The 9,499-nt window shown below is 33.9% G+C and overlaps 1 long non-coding RNA gene across 1 annotated transcript; it reads right to left on the bottom strand.

Moving 5' to 3' along the window:
- Nucleotides 1–2,435: 2,435 nt before the first annotated feature.
- Nucleotides 2,436–4,581, bottom strand: LOC115974401. Its single transcript, XR_004087913.1, has 3 exons — nt 4,416–4,581; nt 3,061–3,121; nt 2,436–2,777 (listed from the first exon to the last, which is right to left on the bottom strand). It is a non-coding gene; the product is annotated as an uncharacterized LOC115974401 (long non-coding RNA).
- Between the last annotated feature and the right edge of the window lie 4,918 nt (nt 4,582–9,499).

Below are 9,499 nucleotides of genomic sequence, written 5' to 3'. Positions count from 1 at the left end.
CAAACAGAAAGAATTATTGGTCTCCCCAACAAGAACAACTCTTTTTAGGCTAGATAAAAAATTGAAATGCATTAAGACTCAAAAAGCTAATAATAGAACTCCATCACAACATGCTATTTGCTAAACAAATTTGTTAACATTACATCTATTCATCAACACAAAAAATCAGCTACAACATGAAGATACAACTTGCTCAGCAATTCAAGTATACAATGGCAACAATGGAAGGCAAAAATAATTATGCCATGGCCAAGACAATTCCAATCCATACCATTTGTTTTGATTTTTTCCATTAACAAGATGAATCTCCTAAATGAATTAGAAAATTCAAAGAGTAGCATGACATATTTCTCAATATGACAAATCTCCCTCAAGACTACACAACATACAAATAAAATAGCTTAACATCATTTCAAAGTTTTTAACAGATTTTTTCCCAAACATCTTCAGTGCATTTTACAACTCAAACCACAATAGTAACACAGGGAATGAGAGAAAACTGATACATTGTAACAAACTTCAAACTAAGAAATTATTATCAAGCTAAGAATCATAGTTATTTATTAGTGAAAGAATCTAAGGGATCATCGTTAGTGCTATAATTTATAAATGAAAGAAATTGATGATCTCAGGCAAAGAAATCAAGAAAAGAAAAAAAAAAATCATAGATTTGGTATCAACATTTCCTAAATGCCAAAGCCAATAGACCCATACCCATACACACAGCAACTACAAGAAGACCACTTTTCATTCAATCATAGCAAATTTGGCCATATCCCAAAACCCCAATTTTCAAACTCAAGAAAATCCATTCATCAAACTAACCCAAACTGAAACAAAATGAGTGACAAAAGGGTTTCGGTAATGTCTAAACTCTAAAAGGAAAAAAAAATAATAAATAAATAAATAAAAGAGAAAGAAAATAAATAATAAGAGACCGAGACCAGTGACCATCAGCGGTTGTGACGCCAATGTGAAGCATCACTAGCAGCGATGGGTGTGAGTGCAAGTAGTAGCTCAACCACAACTAGGCGTGAGAGAATGTGAAAACAGAGAGCCAGAGAAACCCAGATGAGAGAAAGAGCACTCTAGAGAGTGAGATGAGGAGAAGTCCCAGTGGTGTGGGAATTGGTGGCTGCTAGTTATAGCCATGGAGATTCAGCCATAGAGAAAGGTTAGGTGGAAGAGAGAAATATTTTGAAAATTTTGATTTGTCGCAAAGCTTTAGGTAGAAGCTAGAAAGTGAAGAGGATAGAGTAAATTGGATTGTTAAAAAGATCTTCACTAATACAGGAAGAAAAAATCATTGGAGTTTTCAAGAAGAGCTGTGAGATGTGGAAATTTTCTTGTGCTCTGTTTGTTTAGATCGAAGATGTCACGCCCCAAACCCGATACCCGGATTTGTGACCATGACCAACATGTTAATATCAAGCCTAAACCTGGTATTAACAATAACCAACTAAAACTTTTAACAAAAACTTCCCTCTTTCTTTTCATTCTTGTTTCTTTACTTTTTGATATAACTTTCTTTTTTTTTTTTACTTGATATTCAGAGCATCTATACTGTACTCAAGAATAACATAATCCACCAATTATTCAATATCCACACTTTCACATAATACATCTCTTAATACTTTAAGGTACACCACTTTCATTAGATCCTAAAATACATCATACTATAAATCTAAACATCAAATTGTTAATTTAGGATCGATACACATAAAACTAAAACTAGCTCCTTCTAAAACTCGACTAAGACTCCCTTTGCTCCAAAATAAAACCTATTAACTGAAAGAGTGGAAGGGGTGAGCTACACAGCTCAGTAAAGGTAAGATATATGAGAATTTAATAAGGATGCATGTAAATCAAATCATTTCATTCTATAAATGTGCAGATAGGAGAACATATTTTCATGCATAGTATTTTATATTATTTATAATAATAACTTATACGCTCTTCATAGGAAAATAATTGTTTTCCCTTTTCTTATCAAAATAATATTACCATAACCTTTCGGATTTAATTTCTTTCATTTCTTACAAAGTCACCAATTATAATATCAATTGTTTAAAATCAATATATATGTATTCTCATTACAAAATAATCATTTTAACTTAAATCAAATAATTGGTAACTTTGTCTTAAACTAGAAACATCTTGTCAAATAAGAAAACTTTTCTTTATAAACTTCTTCTCATAAAATATTATAACTTTCATAATCATAAAACTTAACGTTTCATAAAGAGCAGATATCTGATAACTTTTTAACATAAGCTTGTACTTTCATCAGAAACTTTATCTTTACAGAACACTAAAACCTTTTCATCAGATTCTTTATCTTTAAAGCACAACAAAACTTCAGAAACTTTTATCTTTAAAGAACAACTTTTCTTTTCCTCATAACTTCTTTTCATGAGAGCTTTTAACTTTTCATAATGCATTTAAACAAAATCATTCTCTCATGATCAATAACATAATATAGCTGTTCATAACATATTGTTTAGTCCATATCTGATAAGTCTATACAGAGAATGCCTCATCACATTTGGGTACCCCGTGTGCATGATATTGTCCTCTTTGGGAGGCCTGATGGCACATCCCCTCAAGATTTTATTCCTCCCTGCCGTCTGTACACATTGGGGAGAAGGCTTTATTCAGATTAGAGTTACGGGCAGCCCCATTTCCTTTACTTTAAATGGCCAAACAGATAACATTTTTCCATGGAAAGCTAGTAATTAACCCCTACTAGTCGAGTTCAGATCACCAGAGGACATAACCTGAAAACATTTCATACTTTTACATCATACTGAAATTTCCTATTTTGCATAACATTTCACAATAATAGCATTTCCATTATTTTCTTTAAACATCATGTTCGTGGAAATTAGTAATAGCAACAATATGCTTAAATCATATACATAAGGTTTTGAAAGCTCACAAACATATCTTTGTCTAAAAACATGATTATATGTCATATCTCTAATCAAAAATCTTTTAATACATAATAAACTATAAAATAACCTCATGACTTACCAAATGCTCATATAACTTATCCCTTACCTGAAAACAGAGGAACCGAGAGCCTACAGTCGAAGGAGCTTAGGCCTAGGGCTAGTAACACCTAAACCAAAATCAAAGCTTATTACTATCCATTATTCCTTATCATAAACTTACACATTCATCTCAAAGCCTATCTCTTAGAATCAAGGAAATCCTAATCCCACCTCAAAGAGGTTCCCACAAACATATTATGCTCATATCAACAAATGATGTACCAAACTAAAGAAAAACCATCATTCTCATATTAAAATCATATCTCTAGAAGAGCCAACTTCATTTCAAAAGGTGCTTTGAGAATATGGCAATAATGCATGCATAAACATAAGCTTTTTTAAGCATGGTCATATAACCATATACACTCATAAGGCAACATACGGCATGTCGAACAAAACAGCTTCATAAAAATAACAATTAAATGGTTTAGAATCTCTCCTTTGAGTATTAAACCTCAAACCAAGTTACACAAAATTTATCTATGATCCAGACATACCAAATGATAAGCATATTAAATTATAACTCAAAACATTCACCCTAACTTTAGAATTAAATCCTCAAAGTTAGACATGTCCCTTACTGTTCACTGTTTTATTCCAGCAGCATATACTTCAATAATAAAATACAAATGGGCTATCAATTCACATCCAAATTTCATGCAATTTTACAGAGAAATTCCTCTGGATGTCTAGTAAATACCATATCAATTTCGGAGTCAAATCATAAAACCATAATTTACTAAAAATCATACAACACAATGTGCTCAAATCTGTCCTAACAGAATTTCATGCAACTTAGAAATTAATCCATTATTTTTATATTGATTCAAATGCTGTGAGACCACTTCCATTACAACCATATGTGTCTTATATTTCATAGGAAATATCCCTAGCATCCAAATTCACTGTATACAATTTAATACATAATTTATCATGCATAAACATAGAATCTGTTACAAAGGCAGCTCTGAAACATTTTCTTGTAAAATCATAAAATGATTGCAAATAGTCTTGTTATCATATGGGGATTTTTATAAACTCATTATACATGTTAGAAAACACTTATATATAGTCATTTAACCATTTAGAGCAAAATTAAATGCAACAAAAATCCCAACAGTAACATCAAAAGTACTCATCCTAACCTTTTCTTACTTCCTTAATCATGTACAATCATTAATTAGTAAAACCCTAATCTACCTTCAACAAATCACCAACACAATTTCAAAACTTCTTAAAACACTATAAATTTATAGATTTACAAGTTCATGATTTCCTAATTTCACAAACCACAAATACCATTACTAGAAAATTCCTTGAAGAAATCATGGATTCTATGGTGAGAGTAGCTAGAATCCTTACCAAATTTATGGTTCTTGAGGGGAAATAGAAATAAATCACTCTTGCATGAAAGGATTTCCCTTTCCTAATGGCTGGACCCAAAAGTATGAGAGGTAGAGAGCTTGAGAGAGTTTTCTTTCTTTTTGGTGTTGGACCCGTAGGCATGAGAGGAAGAGAGTTTCTTGAGTCTTCTAGTTTCTTTGAGAGAGTGTGAAGAAGAAATGAGATGGAGTCTTGCTTTCTTTTAACGTGTGGACCCATGGGTTTGACAAAAGGGGCTTAAGAGAGTTCCTAGCTCTTTCCTTAAGAGAAAAGAGAGTAAAGTTAGAGGTAAGAATTCAGATTTGTGTTTACTTGTGGGAATAGAAAGGCTTCTTGGATGTTTGTCTTGAGAAAAGTCAAGGAAGAAGTGAGGTGGAGCTTGGTGATTGCATGGCCAGCCAAGTCTTGGTCTTTGGGTTTGTCAACATGCATGAAACTTTGGCATTATGTGTTGAATTCCCATTGGTTGCATGTGGGGGAAATTTCTACTATACTATCTCATGCATCATGCTTAATTAAAACACTAACTATGTATGTAATAACTTAACCCACTTAATATAGTTTTGTACATATTTAGTATATATATACATAATACAAATAGCCATTCAATTATTTATAATCTTTACAATTCTTATTCAATAGCATTATAAAATAATAGGCTTATTAAATACTCTTATATTAATTTTAGAAAATAAGTGACTCAAGATGATAATTAATCACTTGAACACATATGTTAACTATAAAATTGGGTCGGGGTATTACAGAAGAAATCATTGACTTGAGGCGTTGAGGGAAGCATACGTTGATGGAAGCAAGCATGAATTGAAGGAGACAGACTTCTCTCTCTCACGCCTCCAGCACTCTTTTCTCTCTCTATCTCCTTCAATTCACGCTTGCTTCCATCCTCAACACCTCAAGTCAATGATTTCTTCCATCTAAACAAACAGAACCCAAGAAAATTTCCACATCTCACAGCTCTTCTCAAAAATTCTAATGATTTTTTCTTCCTGTATTAGTGAAGATCATTTTATTAAAAATATTAAAGAGAAAAGGGCATGTCAACAAGGAGAACAAAAGCACAAACTATACAAGTTAGGATATTTTCCACTCCAACAGAACCCATGAAAAAGTTCCACATTTCACAGCTCTTGAAATTTCACATGGTTTCTTTTCCTATATCAGTGAAGAGCTTTTATTTGAAAAATCAATGACAAAATGGCATGTCAACAAGGAGAACAAGACCCAAGAAATTTCTCACCTCTCACAGCTCCTGAAATTTCACCTGGGTTTTATTTTCTAGAACCATCGAGAAAGAGGGTCGAGCAGCGGGTTTTGACTCTGAGGACACAGAAAAAGTAAAGAGAGATGGAGCAGTAAAGTAGAAAAGAAAAGAGAGAAGGAAAGGGTGTGCAACGGTAATGAGAGAGTTTCTCTCTCTTCCCATAAAATAAATACACTACTGTGTTTGTCAAATTTTTAAAAACAAAACACACACACACATACCAAATATACAATTATATTTTTTCACATTTTAAAATATTTTATTTAAAACATGGTACCAAACTCAAGTTCCGATGCTAAACTTGATTTTGGGTTATCAAACTCGAGTTCCAACCTAAAATCAAGTTTAGCAAACTCAAGTTACAATTTGTTATACAACGTCAAACTGCTACGAAACCTAAACTAATTGAAACTCGAGTTTGATAAACTTGATTTTGGGTTGGAACTTGAGTTTCCAAAAAGAGTCTATATAACTAATAACTTTGCCCTCATGCTATCCATCTAAAATTTTCCTTAAAATGTACTATTTAGCAAATTTTGCCACTCATTTTCTTTACCTAACCCATTTTATGTTTGACACAAATTTTATGTCTAGTTTTTGTTTGTTTCCACTTTGTATCTGTCAATTAAAAGTTCACCACAACACCTACACCACACCCACACCAATGGCAAAACCAAAACCAAATCCAGCATCCACCTTCATTGTCACTACAGTCCCACCTCCATCACCGCCACAACTGATCAAATCTCACATCCATCTCCACCACAATTGATTGAAGTCCATGTCCATCACCACTACTAAATCTAAATCCACAGAGGCACAACCACACCACAACCACCTAGAAAGAATCGAGGAGAGAGAGAGATGGCCACGGCCACGGCCACAGCCATACCCACTACCATTTCCCTTACTGGTACACCCAACCATAACCACACACATCACCACAGCCATAACCAAACCCAAATCAAAACCTACAAGACCATCATCTTACCCACCTCCAAATCCACAATCACAGACACAACCTGGATTCACCACCACCTAACCCAATTTGTTAAGTGACAAAAAAAACCTCAAACCATTATTGAACTCAACTGAGAGAATTTGATCTTGCCAAAGAGAGGGAGAGAGAGAACATTCTTGTCCAATAGGGGAAAGAAATCATTTTCATGGCTACTGGTTTTAAGACCAAAGAGGAAGGAAAGTGTGTAAACTGTGAAAAGGGATAAATACACCCTGTTATGGGTGTATGTTTCCTACCCTTAGAGCATCAGTACTCAGTTTTGGATATGGTATATGTTGCTATATTTTAGCATCAAAGCACAAAAAAACCCATTACTTAGTCTTGCAATTCTAAAAAAGTTTACAGACAGTACCATCTTATTTTTATGATGTTACTGTAGCAACATTCTAAACATTTATATTATATTTTATTCCCAAAAATATTTGTCTCTTTCTCTCTCTTCAATGTCTCATCTTCTCTCTCTCCTAAATGTTCCAAGCCTGTCTTTCTAGTTCACAGTGGTGGTTTTTTTTTTTTTTTTTTTGGCGTAGGCATGGGCCAACGTGGGTCTAGTAGTGTGGGCATGGGTGGTGGGTTTAGCGGTGTGAGCGTGGGTCTGGCAGCGTAATCAGGTTGTGCTAATCGACGATGGGTTTGCTAATCAATGGCGTGGGTTGCTAATCAACAACTTGGGTTTGCTGATCAGTGTGGTGGCATGGCAAGGTGGAGATTGGCATGGTGGCGTGGTTGTTAGCAAAATCGGCATGGTGGGTTTCATTGTGCTTTTTTTTTTTTTTTTTCCTCTTGGTGGTTCTTGTAGTGGCTATTTCTTGTGATTGTGGTGGTTAGTGGTGGTATTTGGTAGTTTTTTTTGTGTTTTTTTCCCCTCTTTGGTGGTTCTTGTGGTAGTTGTTTCTTATGGTAGTTTTTGGTGGTGGGTTTGGTGGTGGTGGTGGTGGTTGCTGGCCGGTGGCTTGGTGGTGGCTAATGTGGTTATGGTGGTGGTTGCTTGCTGGTGGTGAGGTGGGTTTGCTAGATGGCAGTGGTGGTTAGTTTTTTTTTCCTAGTGGTGGTTGGTTTTTTTTAATTATTTTTTATGAAGAGGAAGAGAGAGAAAGAGTTGGTGAAATTAATATTTTAATGAATAGATGAGATAAATACAAGGCCAGCCCTTCCACTAAACCAATTAGAACATTGCCTAAGGCCCCAAAGTGGAAGGGAGCCCCCAAAATTTTGAAAAAGAAGGGGTAGTAGGAAAAAAAAAGTTTAAATGAAATTCAAAAAATCTGATACATCCTTGTGATCAAAGAACAAAAAATCTAGAACATCCTTGTAAACATTGGTACCCAAAAAATTCTTTAGTATATACAAAATCAATTATCCAAAAAATATAATCCTTAACCTCTAGACAAATCAAAATTCAACTAGATAAAATGCAAATCCGGTGATGTTGTGGAAGCTTAAAGAAAGCACACACGATGCTATTTTTGATAGAACAAAAACTAAACAGTTAGTTTCTGGTAGTAAACCTCGAATCCACGAGAGGTTTCTCTAAATCCACAAGGAGATAACTGGAATCCACCAGAGAAAGAATTTGACAAAAGTTTGTATTTTATTGATAATAATCTAATTTTCCTCTGATGGCTACAAAATATATAAATACTTAGAAAAATGTCTAAAATCCTAATTCGCACTAATTACGCAATTAGGTGACAAAATACCAAATTTTACCAAAAGTGGCAAAATTGAGTTAAATGCAAAATCATAAACTACTGGCCTTAAAGGTTGTCTCAAAACAGACGGGACCTTATTCTAACTTTTAAACTAAAAGTTATTAAAGAAAAACAAATATTATTATAAATAGCAAAAACATTGTTTTCGGGGCCTTAACAAAGGAATCCGCCTAAATTTAGGTGACACTCATAACATGAGTCTGGATCAGAATTCTGTTTCCCTTCAACCTGCCAAATTCCATGCAATTCCGACACTATCGCCCTAATGCCTTCCTGGCACCCCCCTTTGATCTTGCGTTGTGACTTCCAGCACCCCTGCTGTTCCAGGAAGGCATGTGCTGTCTGTTCTCATCATCCGGTCAAAAAAATTACCCACAATACAATCTCAAGTTAAAACAAATCAAAAATCACAAATCCCTAAAATTTTCTCATACCTTTTCTCTCTCTCACTCTTGCTCTCCGCCTCTCTCATTTTTTCTCTCCACTGGTTCTACTCTTAAATCCTTTTGTTGGTGGCTCATGCTTCCTCCAATTTAATCAGTGATCTGTCTGAACTCTATGCTCTCTGGAAATAGTTTTATTCTATCTCTTTCTTATATGACTTTTCCTCTGCAGATCCAAATGGTGTCATGGTTCTATGGGTGGAGTCTTATAATCTTATCTAATAAGACTTGTGGCTGTGGGTGGACTTGTACTTACGCCTTCAAATTTTTTTTTTTTTTTTATCTTGCATTTTTATATTTATGCAAGTTGAGAACTTGAGATTGCTAGATACTTGTTATTGTTCGGTAAAGTTAGAGCTACGATAGTACTTTTTTTATATATATCAGGTTCTATTGCTTTACACTTGAAAGTTATTTTTTATTTCAATCATTATAAGTATATTATAGATAGTGTTTATTTTATTTTTAAATATTATTTTATTAGAAATGTCTACTAGAAAATATGCATTTTGATATGAAAAACTTAAATAAATAAATAAAAAATTAATTAAGGGTCCGTTTGGATACAGCTTATTTTGCTGCAAACTAAAAACTAAAAACTAAAA

Source organism: Quercus lobata, chromosome 2 (assembly GCF_001633185.2).
Source record: "Quercus lobata isolate SW786 chromosome 2, ValleyOak3.0 Primary Assembly, whole genome shotgun sequence".
NCBI classification, from domain to species: Eukaryota; Viridiplantae; Streptophyta; class Magnoliopsida; order Fagales; family Fagaceae; genus Quercus; species Quercus lobata.
Note: the sequence above shows the minus strand (reverse complement) of the source record. Positions and strands in the feature narration are given on the sequence as shown.